Source organism: Gallinula chloropus, assembly GCF_964237585.1.
Source record: "Gallinula chloropus genome assembly, chromosome: 4".
Taxonomy (NCBI): Eukaryota; Metazoa; Chordata; class Aves; order Gruiformes; family Rallidae; genus Gallinula; species Gallinula chloropus.
Window position 1 is genome coordinate 45,105,262 of NC_140088.1, and position 16,022 is coordinate 45,121,283.

At 43.0% G+C, this 16,022-nt stretch overlaps 1 protein-coding gene across 1 annotated transcript in view; it reads right to left on the reverse strand.

Annotated features, from left to right (window-relative positions):
* Window positions 1–15,817, reverse strand: part of NUMB (NUMB endocytic adaptor protein) — a 70,839-nt gene extending 55,022 nt beyond the window's left edge. Inside the window, exon 1 of the mRNA XM_084264066.1 lies at window positions 15,782–15,817. The gene's annotated coding sequence lies outside the window, so the exon portion shown is untranslated. The remainder of the gene's footprint in view (window positions 1–15,781) is intronic.
* Between the last annotated feature and the right edge of the window lie 205 nt (window positions 15,818–16,022).

The following is a 16,022-nucleotide window of genomic DNA, read 5'->3' on the forward strand; positions in this document are numbered from 1 at the left end:
GGTGTCACAACATCTAAAGCAAGCTTATAATTTATTTTTTTCCTAAAAGGGTAGAGGGGCATGGATTGAGCAAGACAAGGATATGTGACATACTGGTTTCCCTGATGTTGGAAAGAAGATTAGAAATTCACCTCCCCCTCTCTGAAGGGAGACTCCAGAATGGGCCAAGGGAACTGTGGTACACCAACAAGAGAGATGGCTGAACACCTCTGTAAAACTTTAGCATATCAGGTTGATGCACTGTGTAAAGTCAATCCATGCTCACTCCAGTGCAAAATCAGAACCAAGTCCTCTGGTACATTGTATTATTATATATTCAATTATCTTGGGAACAAAGAAGAAAAGAAACAATGTGCTTTATGAAGATAAAGTTACCCACACATTATGGGAGGAGGCAACCTCTGTCAGTATTACTGACTGTGTATTATGTCCTAGGAGGAAAAAAATTAAGGACTAAAATATTAATAAAAAGAAATTACTTCATCATAAGCACAGCTAAGTTGCACCTTATCTAACTTCTAAGGTGGCTAATTATTATCAGACATCATAGAAGAAATAGATTTTGAGTAGAAATCTGAATATTAATAGCATTACGGAACAGCTTATAGAGTATAATGTTTAAACATAAACCCAAGCAAGGCTCAAGTCTTCAAACTAGAAAAATGTTCAAGTTTACCTACTAAATAGAACATAGAAACCCTCAGAGTTTAATACATTTTAAATGTTTGAAACTGTTTCAACATCACAAACTGGGAATTAATTTTCTGAATCTGCTAAGGAGTTAAAGATCCCCACTACGAGTACACTGTTTTAATATTAAAAATCTCACAGGTTTTGGTAGAGATAAGTCAAGAGAACTAGAAATGCACTTCTACACAATATTCTTGACTACATTAAGATGCACATTTTAAAAAAAAAAAGGAGTAAGCTTCCTGGGGTTACCTCATAATTCATTTGCAATCTTTTACAGAATTTCTCAAATTAAAACTCACAAAATCTTATGGTTAAAAGATGAAGTATTTGGTTTTTAAAAAACGAAGGGGAAGTTCAAAGCTTAGTTCAGGGAATAAACAGATTACTCAACTGGTCAAAGAAAGCAGAAGTAACCAAGGGTACACTGTCATACCTAATTGAATCAGAAGTACTAAAGAGTATTTCCTTTAATAATTTGAATCCAGCCCATCCAGGATTTGAAAACCTTACTATGAAACACGCACTTTACCTACAGAATTCAGTTGTTTGTTTCCACAGTACTTAACTTACCATTAGGAAATAACGTCTGTTGTTTTAAGTTCACCAATCACTACCCAGAGACTTGGCCAGTTAGACAAATAAATCTAGATAATCTATTCCTCCAAAATTCTGAGCACAAGAAGGTGTATGTCTACAAGAGATAAGAGCATGAGCCAAGAATGCGGCTGTGACACAGGCTATGTTGGAGGGACTGCTCCAAGACACTCCCTGCAAATCCTCTTCACCGCCCACATCCCCTTGCATTAGGTACACAGACATGATATGCAACAGGACAGGCCTGGACAGCCTAGCCTTCATTCTGGGACAGGTACACCAAAATGCTTCTGGGAAACCTAAATAACATGGACACTGCCTTGGTTCAAAATAAAGGCTATATCTAAGGTACACATTTTGGATCTGTAAGACACTCTGGTGCACAGAAACCCAGGCCATCTTCAGCCATCTGGTTTTGCAAAGGTTTTAGTAGCACCTGCATAAGCTCTAGGACACCCGACTCCCAAGCAAACATTTTGGAAGAGACTACTACAGTCACCACACATTAGGACATCTCTAGTAGCAGCAGTAGCTATACCCTGCTATAGAAACCAGGGCAGTTTACATTCCATCAGAAGTAGTAGTGATACCCCTCTACATAAAGTTAAAAATAAAATTTTTGAACTTTTTTTGTTGTTGTTCTGCAATCACCATGCTCAAATTCCATCCTTCCATGACAGAGAATGGAAAACGGTAGTTTTAGCAGGCAAAAACAGTCTTGTTCTTGTATACTGCAACATAAGGGAGCCCTTGAGTGACATCATACCTTTTCTGCAAAGCCTGAGCAACTGCATCAGTGGGACACAGCACTTGCTCTCTACAAGACATGCATAATTACCCACTGCACCTTCAAGGCATGCACAACACTTAGCCAGCTCCAGCTGCACTCGCTGATAACCTAAGAAAACTTGCAAAAATAACTGGCAAAGAGCAGGGCAACATCCAGAGTTGTAAATTGTAAATCAGCTCCCACGTATATAAGCTGTGTAGCATGTTCAGTTCCATAAACTGACTTGCTATTCATGAACCTTGCTTTCACCTGCGGTGTCCAAGCTTGTTGTGTGACTGATAGAGCTGCAGCATGCACCTATAAAAATCACTGAGCAGAAGAAAGGGCCTCTAGGTGCTCTAATAAGATAGTTACAAGCCCAGACAGAAGGAAGCTTCAGACAATTTCAAAGGAGCATAATGCTTAATGCAAGCACAGAGGTCTACAATTACACAGTTAACTCCCAATACGCATTTTTACGACTCTACAGCTAGAAAAAAAATCACCTGTCCTGAGAAGGAAAGCAGCCAAAAAGGCAGAAGAGAGTCATGAAAATATTCTCAGAATTTCTCACATCATCAGCCTTGAGTTGTAAAATCCAACAACAACTGTTCAAATCCCTCAAAATACTAATTTTTAACCCCTCAACCCCCTCAAAGTATTCAGTCAATGTGGGTTACCTAGACAGTAAAGACTGGAGCAAATATTTGGACTAAGTATCTCCAGAGGAGCTGTCTGCAAATACTTAAAAAATACCTTTATGTTGCTTTTGTTAATATCAGGAAACAGAAACTAATTTTTGGTTGTTTGATACGGAATACACCAGCCCCTGCATTTTTGCCCAGCTTTCCTAAACAAACTTACATATTCCATCATGCCAGGTAGAAGCTATGGGTTAAAAGCACATGAGTAAGAATACCGTTTGACTGTGAACCCCGTACAAGCCATTATTGGGTTCAGACAGATCAAGTATTAAGATGGGGACTAGTTATCCATCTGAAAATTAAGAGTGCCCCCCGCTAGAGCAATCCTGCTTCACTGAAGAGCGAGGCTTCCCAGGCAGCAGCTCTGGTGCTGCCCACCAAGAGGCACAGAATCACAAGGTTGGAAAAGACCTTTAAGATCATCAAGTCCAACCATTCCCGTCCTAAGATAAACCATATCCCTAAGTACCTCATCTACTCATCTGTTAAACACATCCAGGGATGGTGACTCAGCCCCCTCCCTGGGCAGCCTGTTCCAGGCCCTGACAACTCTTTCAGGGAAGAGCTTTTTCCTAACATCTAATCTGACCCTGCCCTGGCACAGCTTCGTGCCATTTCCCCTTGTCCTATTTCCTGTCACATGGCTGAAGAGACCATCTCCCACCTCTCTACACCCTCCTGTCAGGTGATGATAAGGTCTCCCCTCAGCCTCCTCTTCTCCAGACTAAACATCCCCAGCTCCCTCAGCCGCAACGCAGAGGATTTGCCCTCTACCCTTTCCTCACAGAATCACAGAATCACAGAATCTTAGGGGTTGGAAGGGACCTCAAGAGATCATCGGGTCCAACCCCCCTGCCAAAGCAGGCTCCCTATCTCATATTACACAGATAGGCATCCAGACGAGACTTGAATATCTCCAGAGAAGGAGACTCAACCACCTCCCTGGGCAGCCTATTCCACTGCTCCGTCACCCTCACTGTGAAAAAGTTCTTCCGCATGTTGGTGCGGAACTTCCTATGCTCCAGCTTACAGCCATTGCCCCTTGTCCTGTCCCCACAGACCACTGAAAAGGGGCTGGCCAAATCCCCCTGCGTCCCAAGTCTAAGATATTTATAAACACTAATTAGGTCTCCCCTAAGCCTTCTTTTCTCAAGGCTGAACAGACCCAGCTTACTCAGCCTTTCCTCATAAGGGAGATGTTCCAGGCCCCTAATCATCCCCGCGGCCCTTCTCTGGACTCTCTCCAGGAGATCCCTGTCTTTTTTATACCATGGAGCCCAGAACTGGACACAGTACTCCAGGTGGGGCCTGACCAACGCAGAGTAGAGGGGGAGGATCACTTCCTTCGACCTGCTGGACATACTCTTCCTGATGCATCCCAGGATCCCATTGGCTCTCTTCGCCACCAGTGCGCACTGCTGGCTCATAGCCAACCTGTCATCAACCAGGACCCCCAGGTCCTTCTCCACAGAGCTCCTTTCCAGCGGGTCATCCCCCAGCCTGTACTGATACAGTCGGTTGTTCCTCCCCAGGTGCAAGACTTTACACTTGCTCTTGTTGAACCTCATCTGGTTTCTCCCAGCCCAGCTCTCCAGCCTGTCAAGGTCTCGCTGGATGGCAGCGCAGTGTTCCTGCGTGTCAGCCAATCCTCCCAGCTTTGTATCATCGGCGTACTTGCTGAGGGTGGATGCTATACCCTCATCAAGATCGTCAATGAAGATATTAAACAGGACTGGACCCAACACCGAGCCCTGGGGAACACCGCTAGTCACAGGCCTCCATTCAGATTCTACTCCACTGATCACGACCCTCTGAGCCCGGTCCGACAGCCAGTTCTCGACCCACCTCACTGTCCACTCATCTAACCCTTGTTCCCTCAGCTTCTCTATCAGGATGTCGTGGGAGACAGTATCGAAAGCTTTGCTAAAGTCAAGGTAGACGACATCCACTGCTCTCCCTCCATCCACCCAGTTGGTGATGACATCATAGAAGGCTATGAGATTGGTCGAGCACGATTTCCCCTTGGTGAATCCATGCTGACTACTCCTCATAACCTTCTTCTCTTCCAGTTGTTTGGAGATGGCATCCAAAACAAACTGTTCCATCACCTTTCCAGGGACAGAAGTGAGGCTGACTGGCCTGTAGTTACTGGGATCCTCCTTCTTGCCTTTTTTAAAGACTGGAGTGACATTGGCTATTCTCCAATCTTCAGGCACTTCTCCTGTAGTCCAGGACCTATTGAAGATGATAGAGAGTGGCTCCGCAATCACCTCCGCCAGTTCTCTCAGCACACGTGGGTGTATCCCATCTGGACCCATGGATTTGTGTGCATCCAATCCTTTGAGTCGCTCCTGGACTACCCCTACCTCAACTAGAGGTGAGCCGTTCATTCCCCGACCACTGCTACTTTCATCTGGTATCTGTGGGTCCCGAGAAGCCTTCGGAGTAAAGACCGAGGCAAAGAAGGCATTCAGTATCTCCACCTTCTCATCATCTCCCGTTACCAAGATACCCGCCTCATTTAACAAGGGACCTACATTATCCCTGGTTATCCTTTTACTATTCATATACCTGAAAAAACTCTTTTTATTATCTTTTATGTCCCTTGCCAGCTTAATTTCTAAGCAGGCTTTAGCCCTCCTAGTTGCATCCCTGCAGGCCCTGGCAACATCCTTATATTCATCCCATGATCCCAGACCCTGTTTCCACAGTTTATAGGTCTTCTGCTTCCCTTTGAGTTTACTTAAAAGCTCCCTGCTTATCCACGCAGGTCTTCTACCTCTCCTTCCCGATTTCTTACTCAAAGGGATGCACCTATACTGTGCTTGGAAGAAGTGCTGTTTGAATGTTAGCCAGCTCTCGCAGGCTCCCATTCCTTCAAACAGAGCAGCCCAAGGGATAGCCCCTATTTGATTTCGGAGGAGATCAAAGTTAGCTCTTCCAAAATTCAGGGTAGCTGTCCTACTTTTTGGCTTGCCTCTTCCACTCAGGATCTTGAACTCGATCATTTCATGGTCACTTTGTCCTAAGCTGCCCCCGACCTTCACCTCCCTAACGAGCCCATCCTTGTTAGTGAAAACAAGGTCCAGCACCCGCCCTCTCCTCGTAGGTTCCTGCACCATCTGTATCAGGAAGTTGTCTTCCATATGCCGCAGAAATTGCCTGGACTGCATACGACTGGCCGTATTGCTTGCCCAGCAAATATCTGGGTAATTGAAATCGCCCATAATGACCAGCGCCTGCGATCTTGAGGCTACTTCCAATTGCTTGAAAAATGCACTGTCAACCCACTCCTCTTGATCAGGGGGCCTGTAGTACACGCCCACGACTACATCACACATACTGGCCTGCCTTTTAATTCTTACCCACAAGCTCTCGACAAGTGGTTCGTCCCTACCCAGCTGGAGGTCAATACACTCTAGGTGCTCTCTAACATAAAGAGCAACTCCTCCACCTCGTCTCCCTAGCCTATCTTTCCTAAAAAGCACGTAGCCATCCATGGTAGCATGCCAGTCATCCAGGCTGTCCCACCACGTCTCAGTGATTGCAATGAGATCGTGGCCCTGTGACCGCACAAAGATCTCCAATTCTTCTTGTTTGTTCCCCATGCTACGTGCGTTTGTATAAAGGCATTTTAGTGGGGCAGCAGATGCAGATATCCCCAATAGCTCACAGCGAGTTTTTCGATAGGGGATGGGCAAAAGCGGCTCCACTGAGGAGTTCACGGGGTAATCCACAGATTTATCCCTACTCTCATGTGGAGCAACATCCCCAAGTCTGCCATTGTGTTGTTGGCATTTATCTATTTCCTCCATCAACTCACGCCATGGCATGTTTAGAAGTAGTTCACTAGCACCTGTACCTCTTCTACTAGATTTTTATCCCTTTTCAGTCGCATGTGCTAAGCACGCTTCTATGGGTTGCTACTGCTCACGTTAAAGCATGAAGCAGCCCCAAGTCAGCAAAACAGCACAGCCTGAAACGGAAAAGTTATTTTCCCTTGTAGCTGTATCAAATCTAGTCTTTTCTAAGAAGCTTTAAACCAAATACCTCTGTATCAGGATAAAGATTCAGAGTCCAATCCCAGCACTGAACATCGCCAGTGTATGTGTTTGTTGGTTTGGCGGGGGGGAGGGGGGGGGAGTGGTGTTTTTTGGGTTTTGGTTTTTTGTCATTTGGGGGTTTTTAACTAGGAAAAGGATTTTGCCAGTTACATATTCTAACTACCTAACCACAGAAAAGGAACATCATAACGAATTTATATCCACGCAAGAAAAAAAAGCTGGAGAAATGCTTTCAAACAGCATTACACGAGGTGATTAATTATATCTTGAGTTTCAGGTCCGTCACAGAGCTCTCAACATTGTAAAAACAGTAAGCAAGATACATTTATTATGTAGGAGATCATCCGCAATTTGGGGGTTGTTTTGCTTTGGCTTAACATAACCAAAGCTATTAAGATCATTAGGCATCGCCTACCATGCACTCCACATACAGTTTGATCAGGCCATTTCACCAGCTCGCACGGAAGGCTTTATCACATCTGCACCCTTTCCTGCAAGGAGGTGGCACATCTTTATCTAAATGGAGCTAAGCAGGATGAATGGGATTAAAAAGGAAACATTACTCAGCCTTACTGGCATTTTATCTCTCAAGATCTCTTCAACAGTCATCTAAAGTTTATCGTGACATCTGCTTAACCCTATCAAAAGGCTGGTCATTTACCTTGAGAAAAAAAAAAGTATTATGAGCTTCTGTTCAAACCCTAGTCTAAAACACTTTGTGTTATGGTGGGAAAGGAGGAAAGAGGACAATAAGCAAAACAAACCCTTCCTTTAATGGAAGGGAAGGGAGGGGAGGGCAGGGGAGAAGGTGAGAGAACAAAACATCACATCACTTTTCTCCAGTACCAATGATTTTACTTTCTGTCAGCTACATGGAGAAAGTAGGTACATTCACCAAGTCAGTCTGTAAACCAAAGAACAGGGGTTGATAGAAACATCACTGGGGAATAAAACAATTTGTAAAACTCTGTGGAGGGGCGAATCATTTCCCAAGGAGTCCCAAAATCATCACACCCAATTCAGAAAGTGGAAGGGAACCTGACTGACCTGAAAAGATGCAGTTTTAATCGCAAACTGAAGTATACTGTAAAAATTACACAGGCAGCAATAGTGGTTGCCAAGGGAGAGGGAGAACAGCAGCAAGGGATCTTTAATTTGAGAATCCAAAAGCAATTCTTACAGCTACAGAACTTGAGTTTCAGGCAACGCTGTCCAATTACTTCACATAAACTGGAATCACTGCCCCTGCTGCCTGAAGACAACATGTTTATAGCACACAGAACCCACATACCACTACTTATTCTATAATTAAACACCAAAACAAGATACTATTATGAACACAATGTCTCTGACCACATACCATATTCAAATGGACACTGAAATATCTTTTAGATAACTGAACTCAATCTACTGTAAGTTGGCATTTCCTGGCCAATGATGACTCCCTTTTCTAAACCATCATTAAGAATCAGGAAATACCCACCCCCAACATCAATTAGTTTTTAAAGACGTAACACTCTAGTATATGTTTAGCACATTAACTCATAGCAAAATAACCTATAGGCAAATATGAGGGAAGTAAAACTGACACTTTCCACCAGACTTCAGGTAACCAATGTACGAAATCAAGTCCTAATATTAACAGCAAAATGTAAATTAGAGCCAGATTTCCAGCTTGTTCATTTTGCAACATTTAACTGCAGCATAACCCTGGGCTCTGCCACAGTTCTATCTCACTGCCTTCATCCACACAGAGAAAAGTTTCCTGAATTAAATCGATCCAAAGCACTACTATGTTTGGATTTAGGGGTTAAAGAAGAGCTCAGACTACTACTGTACTTTGTACAGGGAGAGCAAAGGTAACAAGAGAGCTCAGCGCCACTCTGCCGTGCCCTTCTGTCACAGCTTCACAGGTGGACTGACCCGGTATCAGTCCTCAGCACCCACACAGAGAAGAGACACAGGCCAAAGCACTTCCCTGGAAACTCTAGCCTCAAGGAGATTTCATCCCCTTTCATCCCTATTTTCCATCCCATTGAAAATGGCAGAGGAAATAAAGCACTTCACCGGGGAGCACGTGAGGAAAGGCAACACTCCCTCACCCCATGCAACCCAGAGTATCAATCCAGCAAGTGAAAGGCAACATCACATTTACACTCAGGAAGGCTCAGGGGTAGACAATTGTCCTCTCTATTTCTGTACAAATCAAAATTAAAGACTCTCAGCAGGAAAGTCAAAGCTATAATCCCCTCTTTCCATCTAATATACTGACAGAAAGTTTTCATCGTAGCAGCCAACAAACCACTCTTGCGAATATGAATCCAAATAGCCTACCTACCCTGACACCCATGGTTCCCTCTCCTATCCTTCTCCCATCTTTTTTTTTTCTTTTAAAGGGAAGAGATTTCCTCTACAGCTGCCCATAAATGCATCAAAATTACGTCTAGTTTCCTTAGAATTCCAAAAAAATGCTTATCCACAATGAAATTTCTATGTGCTAGCAATTACTGTATCACTTTACCATTCTACATATTTAGTTTAAGTTGGCATGTGGCTTCTTGCAAGTCAACCACTTAATTAAATCCTCAATTCCTAGCAAGTATCAATACTTAAACCTTCTACCTTGATGCAAGACTGCAGCTCTGTATAAATAATGATTTTGTTTCAAAGGACATTCTGGTCATACTGCCTGAATAGAGCAGGTTTTATTTAACACATAAACCAAAACACGCCCCCCACATCACACTAGGGACACTTCTTCAAACTTGGAAACCCATGTGAGAAGCAGCAGTGCAGAAGCAGCATTCGCCCAGCACCAACTAACAGCCCCATAAGGCCAAGAGGAAGTTGCTCCACAGAAGAAATTCCCAAGGAGATTCCCAGTAGAAAACACAACTTTAAAAACAAACCAACAAAATCCCCATCAACCCAGCCCTCCAAAGTTGTTTACTAGCCTTTCTACATGGATGTAGAAAGAGTGGTTGGCCAGCAGGGACAGGGAGGGGATTGTCCCTCTCTACTCTGTCCATTTGGAATCCTGTGTCCAGAGCTGGGGCCCCCAGTACAAGAAAGACGTAGAACTGTTGGAGAGGGGTCAGAGGAGGTCACAAAGATGACCAGAGGGCTGGATCACCTCTCCTACGAAGAGAGGCTGAGCTGGGCTTCTTCAGCCTGGAGAAGAGAAGGCTGTGGGGGGACCTCATTGCAGTCTTTCTGTCCCTGAAGGGAGCAGAGACACAGGAGGGGAATCAACTTTTTAAAAGGGCAGACAATGGTAGGAGAAGGAGGGATGGATTAAATCTAAAGGAAGGAAGGTTTAAATTTGATATTATGGGGAAGTTTTTTACAGAGAGAGTGGTGAGGGGCTAGGACAGGCTGCCCAGAGAGGTGGTGGATGCCCCATCCCTGGGGGTGTTCAAGGCCAGGTTGGATGGGGCCCTGGGCAACCTTGTGTAGATCCAGGCTGGAGGTTGGTGGCCCTGCCTGAGGCAGGGGGGTTGGAACTCTGTGATCCTTGGTGTCCCTTCCAACCCATTCCATTCTATGATGTGAAGGGTATAAATTCAGAGTTGTGATGGTGGGGGGATGAGCAAGGCTGATCCCCCTCAATATTTATCTTCCTACATTTAAAACAGCTGCGTCACAGGGAGCCCAACAGCCTGCTGAGCCATACCTACCACACAAGGGTAGAGTTTTTAAACTGGTTAGTACAAAGGTCTTCAAGAAATCGAGCTTTCATAAGTTACAGCTATGCACACACTCCAGATTACAACGTGGACTTTGTAAAGATTTGAGACCTTCACAGTGACGTGGTTCTGAGTACACAACAATATGAGGAAGTGGTGTAGCTGATACCCCTCTTCTCTGCAGACAATCATATATCAAAGGTGCATCGTTTTTTAAAATAGCTCCAGCTCTTAAGGATGAAGATCTATTCCCTGTCCTGCATTGACCTCAAGGGAGGGACACACTGTCCTCCGAAACATCCTGTCAGGAAAGCAGTAGCAAGTGTTCAAATTTGGAGATTAGGATAATTAATATGGTTTTGCTAGTTTCTTATTTTGGCTTCCAAAAAAATTACTGTTTCAGAACACACCATGGTTCACCTGATTCAGAAATCCTGGTGAATGTTGCCGCTTCTGCAGTTTCAAGGAACCAGGAACAATATGTTTGTTAAACTCTCTATGTGGTGGTTTTGTGTGAAAGTTATTTGCTAAATCCATTCTGTTTTGAAGTTATGTGTTTCCTGAAACTGGTTTCACAGAACAAACACTTGCTGTTTCTTCCAGTACAGAGATGGGGAAATGATGAGAATGTAGTCCCAGCTCCCTTCACTGAGGAAATGGTATTGAGCTTTTTAGGAAAGATGAGCAGTTTTCTGCTATTGTGATTTTTTTCTGTGACTTTTTAAGTTTTAAAGACTACATCCCCAAACCTGCAAGGAGATGCCCATGACATAAGGAAGAAGGTCAACAAGTATTTCGATGAGGCTCATTTCCCCTGTTTCTAAGTAGTGGTACCCAGTCCTTACAGAAGGAGCTGTTTAAGTCAGTAATAAACTACCGAACTTCTAGAGGAACTAGCTGGTAATGTTTTACAAATTTCCCTCCTAAGGAAAATTACTGCTTTACTGGTCAAAAAAGTTTTACCTTCTCAAGTACATGATTAACAAAAGGATTGGCCCAGACCACTCAAATGACAATTTCCAACGTGCCTTTACTGTGCTTTTATTATTAGCCCTTTATTTTCCGTTCTCCTTTTCCCCCCAAGACAGAGCCCTGATCTCTGCAAATGGAAAGCACTGAGAAAATAAGCGACTTTATTTCAACCTTTTAGTGACACATCTGCTGAAAACCACAGAAAAGCTTCATTTGTTGAGATTACTTTAGTGTTATAAACCCTTAAAATGTTTACCAGAGTGTGACAGTTGGACAACCTTGTTCTCATCCTTAGTTCAATTAGTAAGTGTCAGATATCGGTTTGCACCTATAGATATTTGCATTTGAAACTAAGTTGGGGAAGAAAAAAAGGCGGCAGGTGAGATCTCAAAGAGTCAGTATTTCTCTCAGTTCAAGATTTTGTTAAGTTAGATAAAACACACTGCCTCAGCTTTTAACATCAAAATAACAGCTAAGATTTGCATCAGCAAAAAGAATTGTATGACACACAGCAAAACACAGAGCCAAGTCAAATTTGAGCTTGCCTAGATTAAATCCTAGTTCAAACAGTGAATCACACTTACATATTGTGCTTCTTACACAATGACAAAGCAAATCACATAACCCAGACTGAATAAACCAGATGTCAAGATTTACAGATTCCAATTCCATTCCTTATAACACTATTCTGCAGGAACTACAAGTATTGTTAAATTCACAAATGCTACTGTAAATAGCAATAGCATATGTTAGGAGATGGAAAAGATTCACAAACATCAATTTTTAGAAAGAGCAGCTGCATTATGACCCGCACATAACATAATATTGCTTGTACAAGCTGGCAGACAAAAAGAATTCACTTCTTCAGAAAGTTTTTACAAACCTGTTTTGCTTTCACTGTATTTTTAGGGTCCAGCTTAAATTCCACTAAGCAAGATTGAAGTGCAAAAGTTTGGTCAACCTGAAACTGAACCTCAAGAGCTCGATTTATCAAAGAAACCTTGGCTAATTTTTATAGCCTCCTGGACTGCTTGCAATGCTATGGTTCACATATTGCACTATGCCATAATTACCCCTATTTCTAATGAGGGAACCACCTCTGTTAAAACACTTAACTGTATTGCCAGTTCAGAATCTTCAGCAAACCACTGTACCTACTGGGGAACTGACTGACTACCATCTGTTTAAAAAGAAGAATCAACCCCATTTGATCCCTGCTTGCATCTGGGCACACAGAATCAAGAATATACAGGAAGAACCGTACTGCTGCAACTGTATAGATATTTTTCTTAACTCTTCCCTGCCAAGAACATCTCAAAATTCTAACATCAATTTCATAGACAAGAAATTAAATTAAGGTCACACAGACAAACAGTCTTTTTGAATTTGGGTACCCACAGTTGGGGTGAATGAGTGGTATTCCAAGGTCAACACAGTCTCATTAAATTTTCCAGTTTTTGTTTCCTATGAACTTCTGGGGAGGAGCTGTCGTCTCCTTAAACTGGCACAATGATTATCACTGATTTTAATCAAAAAGAATTTCTGGCATCCACTTCAAATAAACCAGCAGACAACACACATTCCAGCTTGCATTATTAGGATTAAAACAGGAACCTCTTTCCATTGACATATTCCTTCCTATGAGCTGTTGCCAAACTGGCTGCACATGACTGCAGTATTATGATGCATAGGCACTTCGGTGTATTTGTCAACAGAAAACGCTGCACATAATTTAAATCTGCAGAAGTCTGATTTATAAATAAGCTTGAGAACAACCCTTTCAAAGCAGTTATAAAACAGTGCCTTTGAATCCACAGAGCATAGGAAACAGTGTTGCTGGATCCACACACAGGAGAGCTTTGGGGAGTTTTTGTTAAGCCTCCAGCCAACCAGCCTGCCTTCTGCCTTCTACAAGTCATGATGCTTGTGCAACTTCGTTATCTACATGAATACATGTGAACACCTATTACTGATGCACTAAAAAAAAAAACCCACTCTTAGCTTCACCAATTCTACCAAGCCAAGGTCAGTAAAAAGACACCACAGAAGCCCAGGATGGTCCTGTGTTGAGTGTGTAGATGAACATCTGCATCAAGTATTAGTGGAACCAAGTCAAAAATCTTTCTTTGCATAATCACATTGGTCAAGATTTCTTTCCTTTTTGTTTGGCTTAACACCAATCATTAAGCCAATGATTAGTATCTCCATTCCAGAGACTACCTCTAATTTAGAAGCCTGTGACAGCTTTTTCAGTCATATACCACCATTCATGGAACACCAAAGCCATGGAAGAATGTCAAGACCATGGTAAAGATATATTACAACAGACCAGTGCAAAACCCTAAATAAATCGATACACTGCTCTTCTTTGCATAAGAGCATCATTTGTAGCATAGAACTATCCCAATTTTTTCTCCTGAAGCTCATCTAGTATTACCTGCTTCTAAGGTTTAGATGTAGCACTGATTACTTTTCACACCTTCAAGCAAAAGCAAAATTCTAATGCGACTACGTTTATGACGTTTATGAAAACCTTCCAGAGTTCACACAGCTCCTACTTAACTGTGCAAGTTTGGGCATGAATCAACCCAAATCATGTTAAAGTCCTTCCTTTGGACCGCAGTTTCTTGTATCAAGTGTTTTATATGGGTACACACACGATGCTTAACATACACCCCAACAGTTCTATTACAGCTGTTTTGTTTACAAACTACTTAAAGGTTTAGCACCTAGAAGTCCTCTTTGCCTTCATACTCACAGACTTTGCCTTTTCAAAATCCACTTTTTTTTGCAACCATTAACTCATCCTAACACATTTCTAAATATGAGAACTGCAAACGAAGTCTATATGAACACCTTAAATCTTGAAGACGTGCTTAAGCAAACAACACCGTAAAGTGACAACACTAGTTACCAAGACTGAAAGATAGCTGGACAAGATGTTGCATTTTCATAAGAAACACCTTAGAAACAGCATGCAATCTGTGGCAGCAGGGCTAACTGTACCGAGCACAAGCAGCCATGGGTTCAGCAACACAGCTAGACAGCAGCGACCCTGGAAGTTTTCAAGGGGCACATTGTTACACAAGCTGTGATTAAAACCACTTTCACATTCCCTGCTTCATTGAACTCTGACATCAAGTAACATTAAAATAATGGCCCAGAGCTGTGAAAATTGCCTCCTCGACACTTCAAGTACCCTTACAATAAGTGTTCTGGTTTTGTTATCACATTCTTCTCCAGGACTTTGATAGCTCTCTCCAAACAATTTTGCATATTTTTAGTCTAATCACCATGCTTAAATGGAAGTATCTCACCCAAAACTGAGTACAAGCAGCCTGCTGACTGACAGCGATAGTACAAACACAGAAGTAGAAGGGTGACTGTGCTGGCATACAGACACCCTTCCAGCAGATATACCTGTTGAAACCTTTGTAACAAGAGATTTCTCTCAGTCTGTATTTTCAGCCTGTCAAGGTCCACCTGAACATTAACACGTCTGTCTCTTGTGTCATCCACTCCTCCAAATCAGCTGAGGGTGCCCTCTGACCCATCACTGAGGTCAAACTGTTGAACAGCCCAGACCCTACTGTGAACCCCTAAAGTACACCACTAAAGTCCTCCAGCTGGACTTTGTGCCACTGTTTACAACCCTTTGAGCCCAGCTTTTCAGCCAGTTTGCAATCCACCTTACTCTCTACTTAACTAGCCTGTATGTCATCTGCTAGATTGTCAGTGAGAGTATTAAGGGAGAAAATGCCAAAAGCATTAAAGTCAGTATCAACTGCTGTTCCCTCATCCATCAACCCAGAAAAATTTAATCACTGAAGCCTCACAGGTTGGTCAAGCATGACATCCCCTTCATAAATCCATGATGACTACCACTAATCAACTTCTTGTCTCATGTTTGGAAATGGCTTCACAAGAGTATTTGCTCCATCATCTTCCCAGGGGTCAAGGTGAGGCTGATGCGGTCTGTAAATCCCCACACCCTCTCACCCTTCCTGGAAGCAAGAATGACACTTGCTTTCTTTCGGTCCTCAGGAATGTCTTCTATTGTCACAGCCGTTAAAAAATAATTGAGAGTGGCTACATCAGCTCACTCAATATTTATAGGTGTGTTTTGTCAGGTGCCAGGGACTTCCTTATAGCAAACCTGTTTGAACGTACCCTCACCTGGTCCTTCTCTACCAAGGCTAAGTCTTCACTGCTTCAGACCTTCCCACTAGCCTCCGAGGCCTGTGACTCCAGAAGGCAAATCTTACCAACAAAGACCAAGGCATAAAAGGCACCACGTACCTCGGCTTTTCCCATGTGGTCATCCTTTGGCTGCTGATATACTTGCAGAATCCCTTCTCGCTGCCCTTCATGCCCCTGAACATTCACCTGAGGTCCAAAGCCACTCCCAGTCATATCTTCCCTACATTCCACTACTGCCATTCCTCCCACACTACACAAGCAGGAAGTGCAGTTAAGGTCAGATTTTTTTTAAAAAAAAAAGTCTGAAATAAGGGAAAAGGCGCTTCTGGAAAAACTCACC